Below are 21076 nucleotides of genomic sequence, written 5' to 3'. Positions count from 1 at the left end.
GATTTGGACAATTGTAGATAGATTTAGTAAGCAAGCATATTTCATTGTATGTAAGAAAACTTTAACAGCATCACAAGCAGCACAGTTATTTTTGAAAACTGTTTTTACTAACCATGGATTGCCAAAAGTGATTATTTCAGATCGTGATTCTAGATTTTGTAACAATTTTTGGATTACACTGTTTGCAAATCTAGGCACAAAGATTGATTTCTCATCTGCATTTCATCCAGAAACAAATGGACAAACAGAAGCCACAAATAGTACCATTCTAGATCTTTTACGTGCATATACTATCTCTAAACCTCATACATGGGATACTCATTTGCATTTATTACAGTTTGCATATAACAATACACCGCACACATCTACAAAGAAAGCACCTTTTGAAGTCATTTATGGATATAGATTATCTACACCTGTTGCATCTTTGTCTAATAGAATTCAGAGTGCTGATGATATTGCTACTATGCATAACAGTATTTTTGATGAGGTTAAGGATATGATTGCTAAAGCCCAACAATCATATACCAAACAAGCCAACAAGAAAAGACAAGCCATGAATTTCAAAGTTGATGATTATGTTTGGCTTAGAATAGAAAAGCGTAGACTGCAAAGTGTCGATAGACATCCAGTTGTCAAATTAGCTCCTAGATTCTATGGACCATTTAGAATTATTCATAAGATCAATGATAATGCATTCAAGTTAGAATTGCCATCTCATTGGAAAATTCATAATACATTTCATATTACTTTATTGAGACCATTTAGAGGCCAATTACATATCCACCCTGTTTATGAAAATCCACCTTTACTAGAAGAAGAGACTGAAATACTTGAACCAGAAGCCATCATAGACACTGACTACCTGACCACTAGAACTGGCCGAAGGTATTCTAGATATCTAGTAAAATTTAAGAACCATCCTATAGAGGAAGCACAATGGATGCACGCTAGAGACTTAAATGCTTTCCCCACTCTGTTAGCTCCACATTGAGCTAATAGCAATTGAGGTCAATTGCTATCCCACCCCGGGGGTATGATGCCAGGAGGCATATTCCACGGTGGATTCCGTGCCACGGTGGATTCCGTGAGGTTTTACGGTGGATTCCGTAAACTTAGATGACCGGGGCTCATACACAAAGAGGATTCTTTGTGCGAGAAGTTGATGGGGACGCCTGTCCTTTTCGGGCGTTTCATTAATTTAGTGTGTACATGGGTGATTCCATAGCGGGTGATTCCACAAAATGCATATTAAATTAATAAACGTTTATGAGTTTAGAGTGCACACTCGTAATAAATTAAGGTTAGGATTTATTTCTAACCAGTTGATTTATTTATGTAGCTGAAGACTGCTAGGTATTCACTTTTGTCGGTTTAATTGTATTATTTTACTAACGATTGTGAATGCTTCAGTTGATGTGTAGAGATAGCAGCAGTGGCGGAGGAAAGCATTGGAGTCTAGCGAGTATTCGACCTTTGGATTATATTTTGATAGGCGCCACGCCTATATTTTGTTATGTCTATTGAGACATCGATTATTTATTATTATTTTGTATGCGCCTATGCGCACGGATATGTTATTTCTATTTGGACATTGAGATTGGGCGTGCCAGACTCTATGGGCACCGTCCATTAGCTTTATTTTCCTATTTTTGTAGAAAGCAAACTCAAAAGCTAAAAGCTTGTCATATTTTTGTAAATTGGGCTATTATTGAGCATGAAGATTGAAATATACATAAAATACATGCTTTGTGAAGCTCTCACACAAGGCATGGGGGAGATTGAACCCAATTTGTCTCTTGCCTCTTGTCGTGCATGCTTTTACATTGTTTTTTGTGCAAAAAGGTAGAGTTCATTGTTCTTGGGGACCTTCCGGGATTCACCACGTGAGCATTCTGCGTTCGATCTGTGCACCACAACAAATCTCGTACTTCAATGATTGGTAAGAAGAGTCGTCTATTAAGAAGGGCAGACAGACTGATATTGCAGGGACAGTGCGCCAAGGGAGGTGGCTGCAAATTACATGCTAAAGAGGTTCTGCTGGTGAGTCAGCTATCCTGAACTGCGGGGTGTTACCACCTTTTCCATAGTCAGCTTCCTGCCCAAGGGTGTTTCCACCTTTTCTTGGAACAAGGCCTGTTATGACAAGGAATTTCTTCCTTTTCTCCCATAACAATTTTGTTTATTTTTATATTTACTTTCTTTTAATCTCTCTTTTTCTTTTTCTTTTTTCTTTCTTTCTTTTTTTCTTTTTTTTTTCATTAAGAAAGAGAATGGTAGAAATACCATATATCAAGACCACCCTCGCCATCGTTGTTGGATCAGACAAGAAGAGAACAAGGTCGGGTTGAGATGCTTCTGCAAGGGGATAGCAGATCGAGACCACCTCATGAGGAGAATCATAATGGCTATCAGAAGCATGACAAGAAGGACAGTGCGATGCCCAAAAGGGAAGGGGTAGGTCAATTGTGATTGTCAAGATCCCTAGGGAGGGAAGTACATCTTTAGGCGATAGCCATTGACGAGTAAAGGATCATCAAAGGCATCAACGGTCTGCACCTGAACAAAGCCGTTAGGATTGACAACAAGTACCTTGTACGGGCCCATCCACCGTTGTTGAAGCTTACCAGGAAACTTGCCAAATCTCGAATCATAGGCTAGAACAAGATCACCTTCTTTGAACTCCTTGTGCTTGATGAAACTGTCATGATAGGCCTTGTATTGGGCTTGAGTGGTTTCCACACACTGTAGGGCCATCCACCGGATCTCGTCCAAGCATTCCAAGTGCAGGAGATGGCGTTGCAATGACTCACTATCTCCCAAGTATTCTTTAACTGCCACTCGCAAAGAGGGCAATTCCAGCTCAACAGGGAAGACAGCTTCTGTACCATACACTAGTTGGAAAGGGGTCTGTCCTGTAGCTGCCTTATGAGAGGTTCTGTACGCCCAGAGGGCCTTTGTAAGTCAATCGTCCTAGTCGCGACGATGTGCGGCAATTGTTCTTGTCAGAATTGAGCAGAGGGTGCGATTGGTGACTTCAACTTGGCCGTTGGCTCTAGGGTAATAGGGAGTGGACTTGCGATAGCGGATCTTATATAGTTCCGTCAGCTCCCATGATTTTGTTAAGGAAATAAGTACCTCTGGCACTTACGAGCTCGAGGGGACTGCCAAAACGGGTGATAATATTCTCGTACATGAACAAAGGTACATTGTTACCATCGTCCCGCTTCAGAGCTTTAGCTTCACACCACTTTGTGACATAATCCGTACATACTAAGATGTATATGTTCTACTTCCGTCTGGTGGGTGGATCAATGGGACCCAGAAAATCAATCCCCCACTTCTCGAACGACTTTAGGGGAAGAATGGGTTGCAGTGGCATGGCACTTGTTTTGGTGGGTTTTCCCATTCGCTGACAAGCATCACATCTTTTAGAGTAATCATATGCATCCTTGTGGAGGGTCGGCCAGTATCCTACTAATAGAGCCTTCCTGGCTATCGCATAGTGACCTTTCGACTTGCATAATATATCCGTTGATCTAATTTAGAGGGGCCCTTTTTGACATAGAACAGCACCTAGCCCTTCAACTGATGCATCGGTGTACGCATGGAACTCCTTCGTCCAATCAGGAGGCTCTAAAATAGGTGCTTGGATAAGGCACTGTTTTAGGGTATTAAAGGCTTCTTTACAGTCATCAATCCAAAGGAAATCAGTTTCTTTCCTTAGGAGCTTGTGCAGAGGTACTGCCTTGGTTGCAAAATGTGCAATAAATCTTTTGTAATAGCCCACATGTCCAAGAAATCCTCTTAATTGCTTGAGGTTTGTTGGTGCTATTAAGGCGGCAATCTTTTCAATCTTTGTCGCGTCTGTTGCAATCCCTTGCGCAGAGACAATATGGCCCAACAGAACTCTTGAGGAGATGCCAAAGACACATTTGTCGGGGTTGAGAGAAATCCCATACTCTCGGCATCTTTCAAAGCATTTCTCTAGGTGTCCCCAGTGCTCTCGGATCAAACTATAGACACAAAAGTCATCAAGATACACCTCAATAAAATCATGTAGATGATTCTGAAAGGCAGCCATCATTACTCGTTGGAATGTGGCAGGAGCATTACAGAGCCTAAATGGCATCACTCTATAGGCATAGGTCTCCCATTCTGTGGTGAAGGTTGTTTTAGATTGGTCCTCTTCTGCAATTTGGACTTGGTTATATCCACTGAATCCATCCAAGAGGGAATAAAACTCATGACCTGCCACTATGTCCAACAGTCGTTCTGTAAAAGGGATAGGGAAATGATCCTTCTTCATCTTCAAATTGAGCTTTTTAAAGTCAACACATATTCAAAGTTTCCCATTCTTCTTGGGTACTACCACAATGGGTGAAACCCATTCACTGTTAGCCATGGGATACATGAACTCTGCTTCAAGAAGTTTCAATAATTCGGCCTTCACCAAAGCAGAATAATTAGGATTCATACGCCTTTGTCTTTGCCTTACAGGTTTGGCATCAGGCTCTAGGTCAACCTGATGTTGACATACTGTGGGATCAATCCCCTTTAGGTCTTTTTACAACCAAGCAAACACGTTTAAGTTCTCTTTGAGTAGGTCTCGCATGACCACTAGTTCTTCTTCTGGAAGATTGAGGCCCACTTTCAGGTGACGTTCAGTACCGTCAGTATCCAAGAACGTTACTTGTCTTTATCCTTCCACTTCACGAATAAACGTCCCGCAGATTGCTTTTGGATAGAGGTCTGACTGTTTCAAGAGAGTAGTATCCTCGTCTGATGTTCCACTAGAACCGGTGTCCTCCTTCTAAACAGATGAGTCCTTTGTTTGTCTAGGTTGCTGGAAGGGTATCAGAGCTTTGTTTACTTCTGTGTTGGTAGTGATTTCTTCTGGACTTAGGGATTCATCTTCAGATGATGTGTCCAGGAATGTCACATAGCACGGACTTGCTAGAGGCCGTGGCTTTGATGACTTTGGCTTCTGTTGACAGGGGGTATCATCATCATCTTTTCTTTGGACTAAACGGTCAGGGCGACAAGAGCCACTGGTGAACTTAATTGTTATGCTTTTAATCCATTGCTTATAGAGATTCTGCATACTTTTTGGTCCATTGATCAACCCAAATGGAACCATAATCATTCCATCTAGTACCCTGAGATATTCGGCCTATGAGGTCCCTGTAGGGACATCAACAAGATCATCCTCTATCAAAGGGAATTCTTCATCTGCACTTTCATAACTTGCTTCATTTTCTTCCTCATCATTTTCATCCTCTTCCTCTGGAGGCTCTGTCTCTGCTTCTATAGAGACTCTATAGGAGAAAAACAGATCTTCTGCCTCTGCATCTGCTTCTGCTCCTATCGGAGCTTCTGACTCTGCTTCTGGCTCTGGCTCTGGCTCTATTACTGTCTCTGTAACTATCTCTGTATCCGCTCTGTCTCTGCTTTGTAGCCGCTTTGTATCTGCTCTGTCTCTGTATTGTCTCTGCTCTATAATTGTACTGTCTTTGTATTGTCTCTGCTCTGTCTCTGCAACTGTCATGTAACAGGGAGAACAGTACATCCATGCTTCTATTTCACTGTCCGAGGTGATTTCAGAAGTTAATTCTAGTTGAGGCAGGAGGTATTCACGCATGGACAAGGATTTTATATCCCCTGGCAGTTGGCTTACAATGCCCACTGTTAGGGATTGTGCCTCTGTTTTCTTAGGAAAGATTTGCTTAATAGCCTCTTCATCTCCTGATGTACCATCTGTTACCTCGTTAGAGGAGTGAATTATGACTTCAATGGATATGGATCCATTGCCTTTTTGCGATCCATACAGCTTTAACACCACTTTGTTGGGTCCTCTGCCTAGGGTTAGGGTTCCTTTGAACCAGTCCGTCCTGGCTCTTGCTTCAAAAAGCCAAGGTCTCCCTAACAGTAGAGAGTATGAGGTCCCATAAGAATTTGGTTTGACCACCAGATATGTCAGCCAATAATCTCTTCCTGGAAGGGTTGTTTTTACGTATGGGAGGATGCCCAACAGTTTGACTCTGCTTTGGTCTGCCAATCTGATAAGCCACTGTGTAGGTTGAATTCCTTGCAACCCTAAGTCCTTCATTGTCACATCCGTCATTATGTTGACTGATGAGCCTCCATCAATCAATGCATCTGAAATAAAGCATCCTTCTATCCATACACTAATCTCTAGGGTTCCAAGATCTAGGAAGGCATTAGCCACATCGACTTCCTTTACAGGCTCCGGGGTCTTATTGGTCTTGGTCGCTGTTGAAGGAGCGATCCTTAGTCCACATCTTCTTGTCAAGATGCTTTTGAATTTCTTTCGAAAACTGGGAGACAGCATCAGCAACTACCAGAATGTTAAGTTTGGTTTAAAAGTGTCTAGGTCTTTGACCAAGTCATAATCTTTGATAGGATTCACAATCTTTTCCAGCCTACTGGGGAAGGGGGCTACACCCATTTTCATCTTTCCTTTTTCTTCTAGTAACTGCAACATTGGCACTTCTTCTGTTTCTAGAAGTGCTTATGTATCATCTATCTCCTGGGCCTCTGGTCTTGTCTCTGGGACTATCTCTGTAGCTCTCTGTGGTGCTACAGTGCTCTGTACTATACTATTCTGTTCTATACTGCTCTGTCCCTTCGTAGGTTGAACTTCACAATCTTGGCAAGAGAGTTATTTTCATCCTGAACCACTAGTTCCTTCTTCTTGTTGCATGTAACAGCAACAACTTCCAACTCTACCAAATTGGAAGTAGGCTCTTGTACCTTGTGTTGGCTATCAGTGCCATTGGCCTTTACAGGGGCTGGACTAGGACAATCCTTTTCAGTGTGGCCTTCTCCTTTGCATCGGCTGCATAAGGGCTTGTAATCCACAAATCGTCTAGGGTTTGGACAATTCGGGGAGATATGTCCCTTTTCTCCACACCTATAACATTCCACCTCTGATCTCTAACCACTGCCAGACTGTCGTCCTCTGTAACTTTGAGAGGGAAACCTCCTTAGACCGAAATTAGGACCAAACTCTCTAGGCTTTGATCCAATATCCTGTGTTGTCATTTTGGATTCTAGCAATTGGCGGTATTCACCTTCAGCGTCTGCAGCTGCTCTATAATCCCATCCAGAAGCTCTTTCTTGATACTTGCAACTGAGTTGGATAAGTAGTCCTTCAAATTTTTACCTCCTGAAGTGCTTGTTGTAGGATTTTGGGAAGCGTCTGTGATTATTGCATATACTGGTAGGGTCGATCCAAAAGGTCCTCTGTTCTGACTCTGATTCAGAGCTCTTATTGAGACTTGGGGTTGTTGATTCCAGTTGGTAGGATTCCACTATTGTTGAGTCGCCATTGGAGGAACTGTTTGAGGCCACTGTTGTTGTGGTGGAACCATCATTTGAGGCACTATCATCTGCAGTGACCACACTGGATTAGGTGCATTATACTGTGGCATTGTTTGCGTCTAGGGATAGGGATAGGGAACTATCCCTGGGACTGCATTTGGTGGGTATACCATTCCAGGCATGGGAGGAGGTAAGACTCCTTTTCCTGGAGTCATTGATAACCTTGCTTCAACTTCGTCATACAATCTTGCACCTTCCACTACCGCTTGCAGATTGACTGGTCTTCTCAATTCTACGAACTTGCAAACTTCGGGTTGTAGGCCTCTGAGAAACACTCCTTTTTGGATTCCTTCATCCAAATGATGATTAGTCCATCTCTTCAGGATGGATTCCATTAATGAGACATAAGCTTTTACTCTTTCTCCAGAGGACTGACTTAGGTTCATGAACTCCTCTCGCATCCGCTCTTCAAAACCTTCACGCCTAAATTTAGTGAGGAAGGTCAACTTTAGGTCATCCTATGTGCCAAAAGTTCTTGCTACTTGTCTCTCATACCACTGAAACACTGCGCCCTTGAAAGTGGCAGGGAATATATGCTAACCAATAATCAGGGGTTGTGGCATTGTTAGCCACACATGCTACCATGAATTCTGCTACATGAAGATCAGGGTCTTCATTGTACTCTCCCTTAAAAAGTGGCAATGGGACTACATTTGCTGGCCTGTCATCAATATTTCCAGGATGAATTTGACTAGGAAGGGGACCTTGAGTTGCCATGGGGACTTCTGTAAAGAGTGCTTTTAGGGCGTCAAAGGAGGCTTCTGTTGCAAGCTCGTTCTTAGCTTTGATTTTTACCTTCTCTCTTCTCACGTACCTCTGGACTCATTCTAATGCTTGCCTCTTTATTGCGTCATTATCAGGGAGTTGGCTCCAACCAGTTGGTTTGGACTCAATAGGATAGTATCAAAGGAGGCTTCAGTCTCTCGGGGATTCTCTAGCCAACATCTCTTCTACTTCCTTCTTTTCAACATCTCTGAATTCAACTTTCAAACCACTACAGAGGGGGAGATATTCCATTCTGAAAGTATCAAAACTCATTCTTTTTAGGATCGTTGTTGTGTCATTATAATAATGCCAGCTTTTGAGGGTTTCAACAGTGTATGTTGTGAAAAACACTCTCTCTACCAACTTCTAGTGGGTTGCTAATTGGATAAACAGAAGATTATCAGTCCACTAAGCATCCCATGTATCTTGCTATTTAGCATCCACGAACAGATTCCAACTTTTTTCCTTCTTGTCTTTGTGAACCTCCACAGACCAAGGCTCCTGAAGCTTCTTCACAATCTCCCACTTGACGATGCCTAGAAACTTCTCAATGAATGCCAAATCTTCCATGGATGGTCTTTCTCTCTTTTTCTTCAGTTTGTTCCCAAACAGTTTGCCACCAAGATGCAAGTTTCTGGTGCTTCAACAAGAAGAGGAAACAGTCCACCACATAGAGCATGCATCATGATGGTGATATGTTTCTGCCATTGTGGGATGAACTTCTTGTGGAAAAAGGCTTTGATAATGAGAATTTCCAACTCTTTAGTGTAAGAAGGAACTTTGCAAACATCCATTGAATTCTCCCCTTCTTGGCAATGCCATTTCCTTCATTTTCAGCCTCTTCTGATGCTTGTTGATGGCAAGATTCCCCGGCTGCGCACCAAAAACATGGAGCCCCAAGAGGAACACCAAGGAAAAGGAAATTCTCTTGCAAGAAAATCTATCTTGTAACACCAAAAAGCTTTTATTTCATTCTTTTGATCATCAAAACAAAGAAAACACCAATCCTTCATGCAACATCATAGTAGATATCTCTCACGGATTTGATAGAATCAACCATAATCTTCAACATCTTTATAGAATTATTAAATATAACAAATAACATAAAGAAATACACCATATTTTGAATGGAAATCAATCACATATTATTCATCTTCAATGTCTTCATAGTTCTCTCTCTCGATCTCTCATATACAGTTACACTGTTTTGATAGAATTGGCTATCTCTGGCTCTCTCTCTCTCTCTCTCCATCAATAGTACATCATCTCCTCACTAAAATACTCTCATAGTAACTCTCAATAATCCTTCTTAGGTCGTGGATGCACCTCCCAAGAGGTATGTCTGATATGAAGAGTACAGTGACTTTTTACAGCTCACTACTGTCACTGTCACTTAGTCTTCTCTTCAGTCTTCAGCAGCTGCTTCTTCCACTTGTTTTAGCTCTTTTGAACTTATATCCATCATTTCCAAAGGTTAGAAAACTTTCCCAAAGTCACAATACATTTACAGAACACTTACAGAACGTCTAAGAACAGTTACAGTACAGTACTAGAGCAGCTACAGTACAGTTGCAGTACAGAGAAAGAGCAGAATACAGAGGATCTACAGAAGGTTACAGAAGGTCATTAGAACCTCATAACTCATACTCAAACCATTACAAACTATCAAAAACTATTCAATAGGCTTCCAAAAGATCTCAATCTTCATCAATCATCAATCATGCTTCATACAGAAGAAAATGAGAACAAAACAGAAGTTATACAGAAGGTATACAAAACCAATTAGAACCTCATAGAGCTTCATATCTCTATTGATAATCATCATGAAATTCCAAAAAATAATCAATATCATCCAAAAAACTCTCAAACACTTCCTTTAACAACCATACATCACTTTAAATCCATCAAAAATCAATCATTCAGTCCTAAAAAACAACAAAAATCAGTCAAAATTTCAGTATTTTTCCACTCTCAATGTTAGCCAATGTATGCAACTTGATTTTATAATTCAAGAAAGGAAAAGGAGCTGGTTGCAACCATGGGATTTGAGGAGGTGGGAGGTTGAGGTGGTTACATCTCTCTCTTCCTTTATCTTCTCACCTTACAGTTCATTTCCCTCTCTCCTCATTTGGCATAACTCTCATTCCTCATTCTTGTTTCTTTCTCTCTTGTGCTCCTTTACAAGTTCTCATGGAGAGTAAAGAAGAGGAAGAGAGTGAGAATGGAAGCATTTATCAATCTCTTGTGTGCCATTTTTCTTGTGTTTTGAGGCATGGATTCTTAGTGAGAAGGAGAATTTTCTTGTAGGTTTTTGTAGCCAACAAGCTATTTGCAGCCTCTCTTGGTTGGGTTTGTGGTTCTCGATGTGCCATGGCAAGATGTTCTTCACAAAGTGTACAAAGGACTAATTCATGGTCTCCTTCTACTAATAACTCCTAAATGTGCACCCATCCTTTTGTTGATGATAACTCAAATCTAATTTTGTCTTATAGGGCTAATTTGGGGCTAATATTTATGAGTACTATGTAGTTCAGAGGTGTAAATTTAGTAAGCTTAAGATAGATATTCTCTATCTAGTTATTTGAAAGATACATGTGATTGGATTTCTCAATTGGACTATAAGAGGTAATCAAGAAACAATTTTTTTTGGTATCTAGTGTGCCCTTTAAAGTTGGCCATATCGATTGGATGCTAGGAAAGATGGGAAATGGAGAAGGCAAGGTTAAAAACATGTCAGAGAAGGCAAACATATATGTGGAAAAATGGACATTACTTACCCACAAGGTGAAGTTACATGGGGAAAAATGGACAAAAGTTATGTAGGTGAAAATTGACAACACTTACCTAGGAGGATAATGCTTGCCAATGCAAAAATCCAACTCCCAATCTCTATCACAACATAAGTGCTCATTAGCAAATGGAGATAAGTTGTGTCTAAGCTTTGATGGAAATTTGAAAATGAGAGTTATATATGAGAGGAAAAGTGTTGCTACAAAGTGTTTAGATGTTTCCCTAACCTGATGTTGCGAACATTCCCCCATCACCCAAGACCTCAAAATGGCAACAAGGAACTAGTGAGATGGTTGTATATCTAGAACACTGACATGTAGAGTACTTGAGTTGGAGGAGATAACATGTAATTTGTAGCCATGTAAAGAAGAGAGGGAGTACTTGATTGCGCTCTTGAAAATCAAGAAGGTAAAGTGATTGCTAGACATGAAGGTTGGTCTAGAAGACATGTGGTATTCTTGCATCAATACAAAGGGAATATCAACATGAAAAATGAGGAAGAAATAGGAGTTATAAAAGAGAAGGGACTGTGGTGGCTGCCCATATCAAAGAAGTGTGGAAGACATATTACCTTTGCACCATTGTGGAAAAATGACCAAGTCTTCAAGGTTGCCTTCAAACACCTATCTAAAAGTTGAAGCATACTTGCTTAGTCAAGTCATGGAATTTTATGTTTCTACATATTCAATATAAATTCTATTTTGTAGTAAAAATAATAAATTATAGAGAAACTATCTTAATCCAATATATATTAACTCACTATAATTAAGGAAGCTAAGAAGTCTTTTACACTAACTATTATTAAGAACTAAAGTAGACAATCTACTCAATCAAAATATTTTCTATAATACAAAAAAGAAACCAATTTTAATTTAGTAATAACAATAAACTAACATTCAAGTAATCCTAATTAGAAGCTCACCAATGATTCAATTTCATTCACTCCAAATCTGAGACAACAAATTGTCCCCTCCTAGCAATCAAACTATCATGTTTACTCATGTTTATATGTATTGAGCTACTCAATTGTTGGCAAATAGAAGCTATAGTCATATGTTACCTTCATAGGGCTTGTTGCACCATTGAAATAAACTTTTGAAGGCGTAAGGATGAAAAATTATCAAATTATCAGAGCAAAAGAAAGAAGTATGATTGCACTAGATGGGCATGAAATGAACAAAATAGATCCATGTTTAGTATAGGATTGAGTAACTAGCTTGAGGCCACCCATTTGTATAATATGGACGACTTTTCCATGCAAGTTTTTAACATTTAATGCAATGAAAAAGAAGTCCACAATTGCATCTGGACATGACTATTCAACTAAGAGTGGAGAGGGTATGTGTGGTGTAGATGTGTACTTGGGGTAGATGGTTCTTGGACATCTTCATATGGTCTACTAAAACTTTATTAAATTTATACCTTTTTATAAGGTAGATTTTAAATACTTTGACCAATGATTGAAATTCCTATATTCATCTATATAGAGAGTTTTAAGTGAATGTAGGCAATCCTCAACATATACATATAATTCCCTTATATTAGAAGTGAGGGAAGACATTCTTACATTCTATTATGTACGGAATTTTGAGAGAACATAGGAAGTCACTATGATGATCTATAATTCCCTCATATTAGAATTGGGGAATCACATTATCCTATTTTCTTATATAGGGAATTTTGAAAGAATGTAGGGAATTCTCTCTTTTGATGTGTAATTCCCTACTAGTAGATGTGGGAAATTTGATTCCCTAGTTATATGTGGGAAATACGTGGACACATATAATAGAAATATTGATGAAATTTCTATATCTCATAAAATTTACTATATTGCAAATGATTAAAAGTTCAATATGGAGAGAAATCAATAAAAAATAGAGAGAGAAAAAGAAGAAAGAGAAAGAGAAGAGGGATACTAATAAAGAGGAGAAAGGGAGAGGGAAGAAAAGAGAGAGGAAGAGATCAAAGAAAAGGAGGGAAAATAGAGAGAGAGAGAGAGAGAGAGAGAGAGAGAGACAGAGAGAGAGAGAGAGAAGGGAGAGAGAAACATAGGGATATATATATATATATATATATATATATATATATAGAGAGAGAGAGAGAGAGAGAGAGAGGGACTTGCTTACACTAGTACATAACTCTAATTTCATCATTTGATTCTCTTTTAGCCAAGAATAAAATATAGTTATAGGTAAGCATTTCAATGAGTGAGTCATTGATCTGCAGTGCTTAGACCATTAGCCAATGCTCTTTTTTTTAAAAAATTAAATCGATCAATCTATACATATCATTAAATGTTGAAAGACTTATTTGAGTAATGCATTTCATTCATGTTTTCATAGAGTAGAATGCTCTTGCCATATACATATCCACCAATGAAAAAGGTGGATGTTGAGGGAGATACTAGGAGAAAGTTACCCCCATATCTCCTTCAATGTAATTCCAAACACCTTTGCCCTTCAAGAAAATTTTCATCTTGAACTTCCATATATGATAATTGTTATTATCAAGTTTCTTGCTAGCAATTAGGTTGAAGTTGTGAAAACATTCTTACAAAACAAACAATTTACAAAAAGCTACAATATGAAAGCAAGCTAATAGCAGGTGCACTACAAGTAAACATGCAAACTTTTCTATTAATTATATAACAATAATTTCAATCTGCAATTTGTATGTAGATGCCTTTTGTGTATGCAAGTTCTAGCAAATAGCTAAAACCATTTATATTCAAAATTTGTAATCTCTACACGTGTAAACACCGGACATAGATGAAATTGCAGTATACCCAAAAAGTGTTGTAAAGACCACTTGTACATTTAGAAAGGAGGCCAAAATGACCTCAAATTCCAAAAGACACAACAAAAGTCCTAAATGATCCATCTACACTACATACACTATTCTATCTACTTAGCAAGTTTCACTACAATAGGAGACTATAATTGTGCCAGCCTTAGGAGCCTCCTACGCCTATAATCTAAGGTGAGTTGACCAAGGTAGAAGAGCTTTGTATCCATTTCTTGCTTGCTCACATGCTTAAATGCCTTCACCTTAGCGTTCAATGAAGCTCTATGCAGCTGTGGAATGGCTCTAATACCATGAAAATAACTAAGAGCGAAGAGAGGTGAAGGCAAGAGCACACATACAAACAACAATAGAGACTTGAGAACACATAGAGATAGAGCTACAATCATCTTCTTATTATTTTTCTTCTTCTACACAAAAGAATCAAGTCTACAATATGATAAAAGACTAATGTGAAAGTTCCACATGTATGAAGATGTGGTCACTAAGTATGAACCAGCCAAGGAAAAAAGAGGTGGCACAACAAATGTACCATAACCAAGGATGTACTTAACATGTGTATTCTAGTTGTAGAATCTCTAGTGCATCCTCATGTTGCTCACCTAACATGCTAGTGAGTAATATATTGCCACATGACCAAGATGCGTAGTGGATGCCAACTTATGTAGAGCTCCACATCTCAAGAACTACAACCAATAGACACACTTAAAACTAAGGCAATTGAATCTTATACCACTTTAGGATACATTTTAGCCTCATCTTAGGAGGTTAAGAACTTGTAACTCCTCATAAAATCATATAGTGCTTTTTACAAATGCAAACAATTGATACATCTTAATTGCTCCATCTCACATGATACACCCCAAGGGTCTCTAGATGCATTTGAGAACTATGGTTTCTAGTAAATCCTAAGCCTTAGGTTTGTTGTCCTAGGACTAGGTAGAACTTCAAATTTTGAATTGGAGCATGCAAAACTCTAGTCTAGGCCAGAGGAACACCCACACACATTAGCAGCTTAAATAGACATAAGGAGTATTAGTACCAAGGATAAGGCATTGTTGGAATAATAAAAAGGCATCTTGTTGTGTGCACATGAAGTAGACTCCAACCACATAGAGGGGAGTTTGTTTGCAAAAGAAAAGACATCAAAAGGCTCCAATACATTGAGGTTCCCTTTTCTTAAGCATGTTGCCTACTAGGGCTATGTGGGCTTTTCTTACACTTCATTACCTAGATGGGTGTCTCTTGCTAGCAATAAGTACTACCTACGCTTCCAAGTCTACAAGTTATGATTGTTGAAGCACACACATGCACACAAAAAGTGAAGAAAAACAAATACTGGAAAAATGAAAAGAAATAAGAACTATACTACACTAAGATTTCAAGATGCGTTGCTCGTAATCTAGTTATTCATCAATATCCTCAAAAACTTTTGTTGATGGGATGATAATGCGAACAAGTGGACTCAAGTCTACATGCCCTCCCTTCTATTTTAAATATAATTTAATTGATATGATGAATGCTAGGTTGTATTAAATTTGAAAGGTTAGGCATATCAAGTAACATAATTGTTGGAGTTAGAGCACTCTATTGATGTCTCCGACCTTTAGTGGGTAGACATTAAATTAGTCACCTAGGAGGGAATTTCAAAAGGAGTATCCCCTTATGTAGCCCTTTGGTAGCATATTATTTTGAGATGGTTATAATAAATTCTAGCGCAATGGAACAAAGCTATAGCAATGCTATCAAAAGGATGTGTGTAGATTGGTACTCTCTAAGGTATAAAGGAAAAACCCAGATTTCAATCCTTGACAATAACTTAAATGCCTAAATCACAATGTTCTTATGAGAAAATCCTAGGTGTTAGCCCTCCACTACATCCAAGCACTTTCATAGCTTAGAAGTGATCAAAACATTGCTTAACTCTCCACTTCATCCAAACATGATATAGCTTAGGAGTGGTCAAATTTAAGTATCTAACTTCAAAGATTTAAGTGAAAGGACATGTCTTCAAACATGAAAATTAACCTTGTTACCATCATTGCTTTCTTTTCTTCAACCATTGTTTATCTAGGACTAGTTTTTTTGTGAAAGATCAAGGCTTACAAAGAAAATATGTACTTTTTATTGGTGTTTTTATTTGTGAAGTGGCTAAAACATGAGGGTATATCTCTAATTGATAGTGGGATTGCATTACCTATTTTTCACCTCATATGCAAAGAAACCATCATCTCTTCTAAGTTGTGGCAAGCACTCCTATCAAGAAGCTTATCTCTTCAAGCATCCCATTAGAGCATCGATACCAACATTACCTTGTATAATTATTTGATAGCATAAAATCTTCAAGCACAAGTACTAAGTCCTTCTTATTCATCTTGCAAAGGCACTAAAGAGAATCATGTTATCTACATCGCCCTACTTCTGATTCTGGTCTAATATAACATATGAATAATCGGAATAAGATTGTATGTTCCTACATCTTCTCAAAGATATCACATCATGAGCTTGTTCTTATTCTTCTTGTTCCTCACAATAATGCAAAGTATGGATACAAAGAAAGTAACAAATTCTACACAATTACATGCAAAAATGTGTGTAAGCTTTTGTACACTCTACACAGCAAGGTTGCTACATGGTCTTTAGAAATTCTCCTTTAGCTCTTCCTCATCGTCAATGATATCATATCTTTATTTTTCAATTTCATCTTCAACATATTCTTGTATGATCAAAGATGCAAAGGTGGTGAACCAACCCTACTATGGGCCTGTGGGTTTCGACTCATTTCTCTATAACACAATTTGGAAACCTCTTGATTCTTAAATGTGCTATCATCAAAGGCCAACTAGAGTTTTCTAAGAAACCACTTTGTAGAAAAATGTCACGTTGGATGGATCTTAATATGTGAATGGTCTTTGAACAATCATATACTTCACCATTGATGCTAGATGATCACTTCTAGTCCATTATAGATGCAACAAATACTCTTGCCTCTTTGCCAATTATGCTCCCTCAGTTTGTGTGTCGATTTCATACTCTCTTTTCCTTTATGTTGATTCCACCATACTTCACCCTTGTATGTTGTCCGATTCTCAAAGATGTTATTCCTCAATTGATAATGTGAGCAAGCATCATGTGTGTTGTTGCCATCCATACATTGGGATCCATAGGGAAAATCCACAATGGTAGTGAGGAAGGTTGATGACGATAATCACTTTTGTAGTTTACTTCATTTAGTAGCATTCATGACATCTTCTACATATTACTACTATGATGTTTGCATGTGGATGTACAATGTTCCTTTGATGCTAATGATGGTATGAAATATTAGATCCCATGCAACTAAACACATAAAAGCAAGTCATCATAGTTGCACTAACAAATCTTTTGCAAGCATCTGAAGCATGGCCTATGCATGATAGATCCTCTCAATGCCTTCTCCTGCACACCATGCCAGGCCCCTCCTAGACATGCATTTTCCTCCTCCTAGTTTCATACTTGTTGTATCTTCCTCTCCAAACACAACATTCCAATGCTAATTTTAGCCTTAGATTTAAAAAGCTAGGCTTTTAGGTACTTACCGTACTTATCTCAACACTCACAATTGCTGCATCAACAAAATGAATACATAGATAAGTTCCTTAACCTATATTTAGGAACTCATTATAATTGTAGTGACACCAAAGAGGATACATATATAGGTTCCTTTAGGCTGATCAAATATTGGGTATATCCATGGTCCCAATGTTCATATCCATGATATTTAGAATGTCAAAATGTATTTGTTTCAATCAAAACACATGTTCATATCATGCAAGAGTTGCACCTTAAAGTTTTCCCAAAACATGACACATTCAGAGCTTTCATATAGTGGATGACAGTCCGTATGACAATGCTTTTTATTAATGTTGTTATTAGAATCACTATATGCTTTAATATAAGCATCTCTATATATAGTGATGCTAATAGTGACACTATATTGTGAGAGAAAAGAACCAAAATAGTCATTGAGACAATAAATTGCAAATGTTTAGAGAGAGAGAGAGAGAGAGAGAGAGAGAGAGAGAGAGAGAGAGTAGAGAAGGAGCTTCAAAAGAAGGCCAAGGGGAGGGCCAATGAAATTACATGGGAGAAGGAGAGGGAGAAAATCATGAAGAAATGCTTCAAGATAGTGAGGAAGCATGTTTGAACCTCTAGGAGAGATTGTCTATTCATACTAAGCTTTGCACCTATAGGCTTTATATCTTTTGGTTTTGGGTGAATTTTGATATATTGCTTCTCTTGTTAGATGCCATCATATCTTTAGCAAGGGCAACCCCATGAATCCATTCATCATAATTCAATTGGATGAAATCTCAAGGTTGTTTGGCATATCTTATTCTTCTTTATCACTCTTTGCAAAGTTTTTTGATACTAGATAATTTATTAATTGTCTTTTTGGACTTGAAGCTTATGTAATAATTTTAGATTAGTTTCAAGGTACTCTCTACATTCACATATGTATTTGCTAGCAAGGATCTCAAACTATCACTCCTAGTTATTATCAAATAGTAGTGGTTCACAATAGTATTCACATGAACATTCACAAAATTTATTGCCAAAATCTTTCTAAATATTTACTTTTTCAAATAGCTCTAGTTCATAGCAATAGTCGTGTCATCTTTTACAAATCTAATTGCCAAAATCTCCCATCGAAATAACTCTAAATAGCTCTAGAATAGTTAAATTAACTAATTTATTAATTAATTTGGTGGCCTATTCAAGACACCCTACCTTTTGCTTCTCTTCTTCGTATTATTCTTTTCTTCTATTAAGGTTTAACACCTTATTGCTTAATGTCCTTTGTTTCCACACAATTTTTAATGAATATTTTGTCTTCGTTGATAAAAAATGGTGGGGGGGAACTACATGTGTGAAGCTAGTGCAATTTTTTTTGAGCCTCAAGGAGTGTGTGTAGTCAGGGAAAAAAACGCAAGGTGTTATGCATACCCCAAGGGAGAAAAAGAAAATGTACAAGAGTACACTGTCATGACACTATGCGTCCACCACTGCAAAGCCACTTTGGAGTATCCTAATTCTGTCACTTTTCTCTTGTGCTTAAAAGATGTTGGTGTTACAAAAGATTTAGAGTCAGGCCATCTTTTACATGCTGAAACAATCAAACATGGTTTGGAAAGAGAGCTTTTTGTGGCCAACACACTTGTGGACATGTATGTTAAAAGCAGATTGTTTGCAGAAGCATGGCAAGTGTTTGATAGGATTCATATGAAAATTGAAAGTTCATGGAATGCATCAACCACAGCATATGCTGAACATGGTCTTGATGATGAGGTGCTCATGGTTTTAAAAGAAATGCAGCTAGAAGATTCATTATTGGATGCACTTATATATGTTTTCATCTTGAAAGCTTGCAGTACAATGGGAGCTTCTAAATTAGGTGAATTCACACACTCTAAAATAGTGAAAAGGGCAATGGAAAAAGAGCCTCACTTACACAAAGGATATGTATATGAAATGTGGCTTGCTAGCAGAGGCAACCAAGGCATTTGGCACTTTGCCACTTCAAAATATAGTTGTATGGAATGCACTAATTGTGCATTATATAGAGCAAGGGCTTGAGGAGGCAGTGATTTTAAACCTTTGACGAGTTGTCCAGAGAAACCACCACCAACATCACCTACTATTTTGTAGTCTAGGCTCACATTCCTAGGTGAGGTACATGCGACAAGAGAATCTAGGTAGTCATAGCCTTAGCCCATATATGTGATTGAGATGTGTATGGATGGCCTATACACATTACTAGTACATGCATATCACACAAATCTAAGTCCCCCGAACTTGGTGGTTCTAATTGTAGACATGAACGTTACTATGCTTATGCAACATAAGTGAATGTAGGTCTCAAGAATATGGTAATTGTAGTCGTAGCACACATACATGACCAAGCTTTATACTCTGCCTGAATGCTAGATTTTCAAAACCTAGTAATCGTAGTTGTAATGCACATACATCATTAAGATATACGGGCCACATTGATCTCTACGAAATTTATTATTCCTTGTTTATTATATTGCAATTCCATTTTTCCCTTACATATCTTAGTAGCCAGATCCGCTATCGAACGAATAGTGAGCTCAATCATAGTGGATGGGGGTGGTCATGGAACACATACTTTGGACGTCTTGCCACGTACTCCTACCCCATCATCATGCGCAATGCATGGCCTATGCCAAGATGCATCTTGCCTTGGGGCCAAGGGGAAGAGAGAGAGAGAGAGGTGTGTCTAGGTAGTTGCTAATGGTCCCATAAGCAAAAGTTATTGATGAGATAGCGATGAATCTTTTTTAAGCGGCGTGCCATTATGGTTCGAATCGTGTGGCAAGTGGCTTTTGGTAAATTTAGTGTCTCCATCCTCCTCGACGGCCCGTTGAGATCAGGTTGAGAGTCCAGGCAGGCAGGTAGGTGGCGAGAGAGAGAGAGAGAGAGAGAGAGAGAGAGAGAGAGATGGAAGCAACGAATGCCTTTGGGTCTTAGGGTTTTGAAAAAGTTTGAGATCAAGTTGAGACAGCATCGCCAAATTTTTTCAAAACTCTAAGACCCAAAGGCATTCGTTGCTTCCATCTCTCTCTCTCTCTCTCTCTCTCTCTCTGCCTGGCCACCTACCTGCCTGCCTGAAACTACAACATTCTTGCTTCCATCCTACCTGCGTGCATGCTAAATCCCGCAATACACACTTAATTGCTTGCAAGTGATCAGCACCAGAGCATGGATGTCACTGGAATTATGCCCTTCCATTTGTGGGAGTTCATGAGGACATGGATTTTTTCCATTTGCAGCCGAAGATGTACAAATTGGCACAGTCAGATCCTCGACAAGGTCCTGAGCAGTACCTTGCAATAGATGCATGCAATGCTGGCGCAGTACGTTAACTATGGAGAATATGGAGCTGGATGAGCCCTATCTATCTATGCTCATGAGTTAACTCTCCAGAGCAATTCTGGGAAAAATTCGTCCAGTGAATATGCGCCATTGAGCGATGCCAAGCAGCTGTCAAGGAAGGGAATATGGCTCTCGATGCATTTGCCATAGTCGCGCGCTACACCACCTTTTGGCTTGAGATTATCTATTATCTAAACAATAATTATTCCAAAGAACTCCCCTCCATAATTCAGAAAATCTCTCGTGCCTAGCCACATCCCATTCCTCTTGTTCCTTCCCCTTTACAAGCGTCAAGCTCAAGAATGTTTGAGATTCATCAATATCGATGAAGGCTTAATAAGAGCAAGACAAGTGATACACCAAAAGGGGTTCATGCACT

The sequence above is a fragment of the Lygodium microphyllum genome, chromosome 13, assembly GCF_053477565.2.
Source record: "Lygodium microphyllum isolate KBCC chromosome 13, Lygodium_microphyllum_v1.1.10, whole genome shotgun sequence".
In the NCBI taxonomy this organism is placed as follows: Eukaryota; Viridiplantae; Streptophyta; class Polypodiopsida; order Schizaeales; family Lygodiaceae; genus Lygodium; species Lygodium microphyllum.
The sequence above is the reverse complement of the archived record's forward strand: the minus strand, read 5'-3'. Positions refer to the sequence as shown.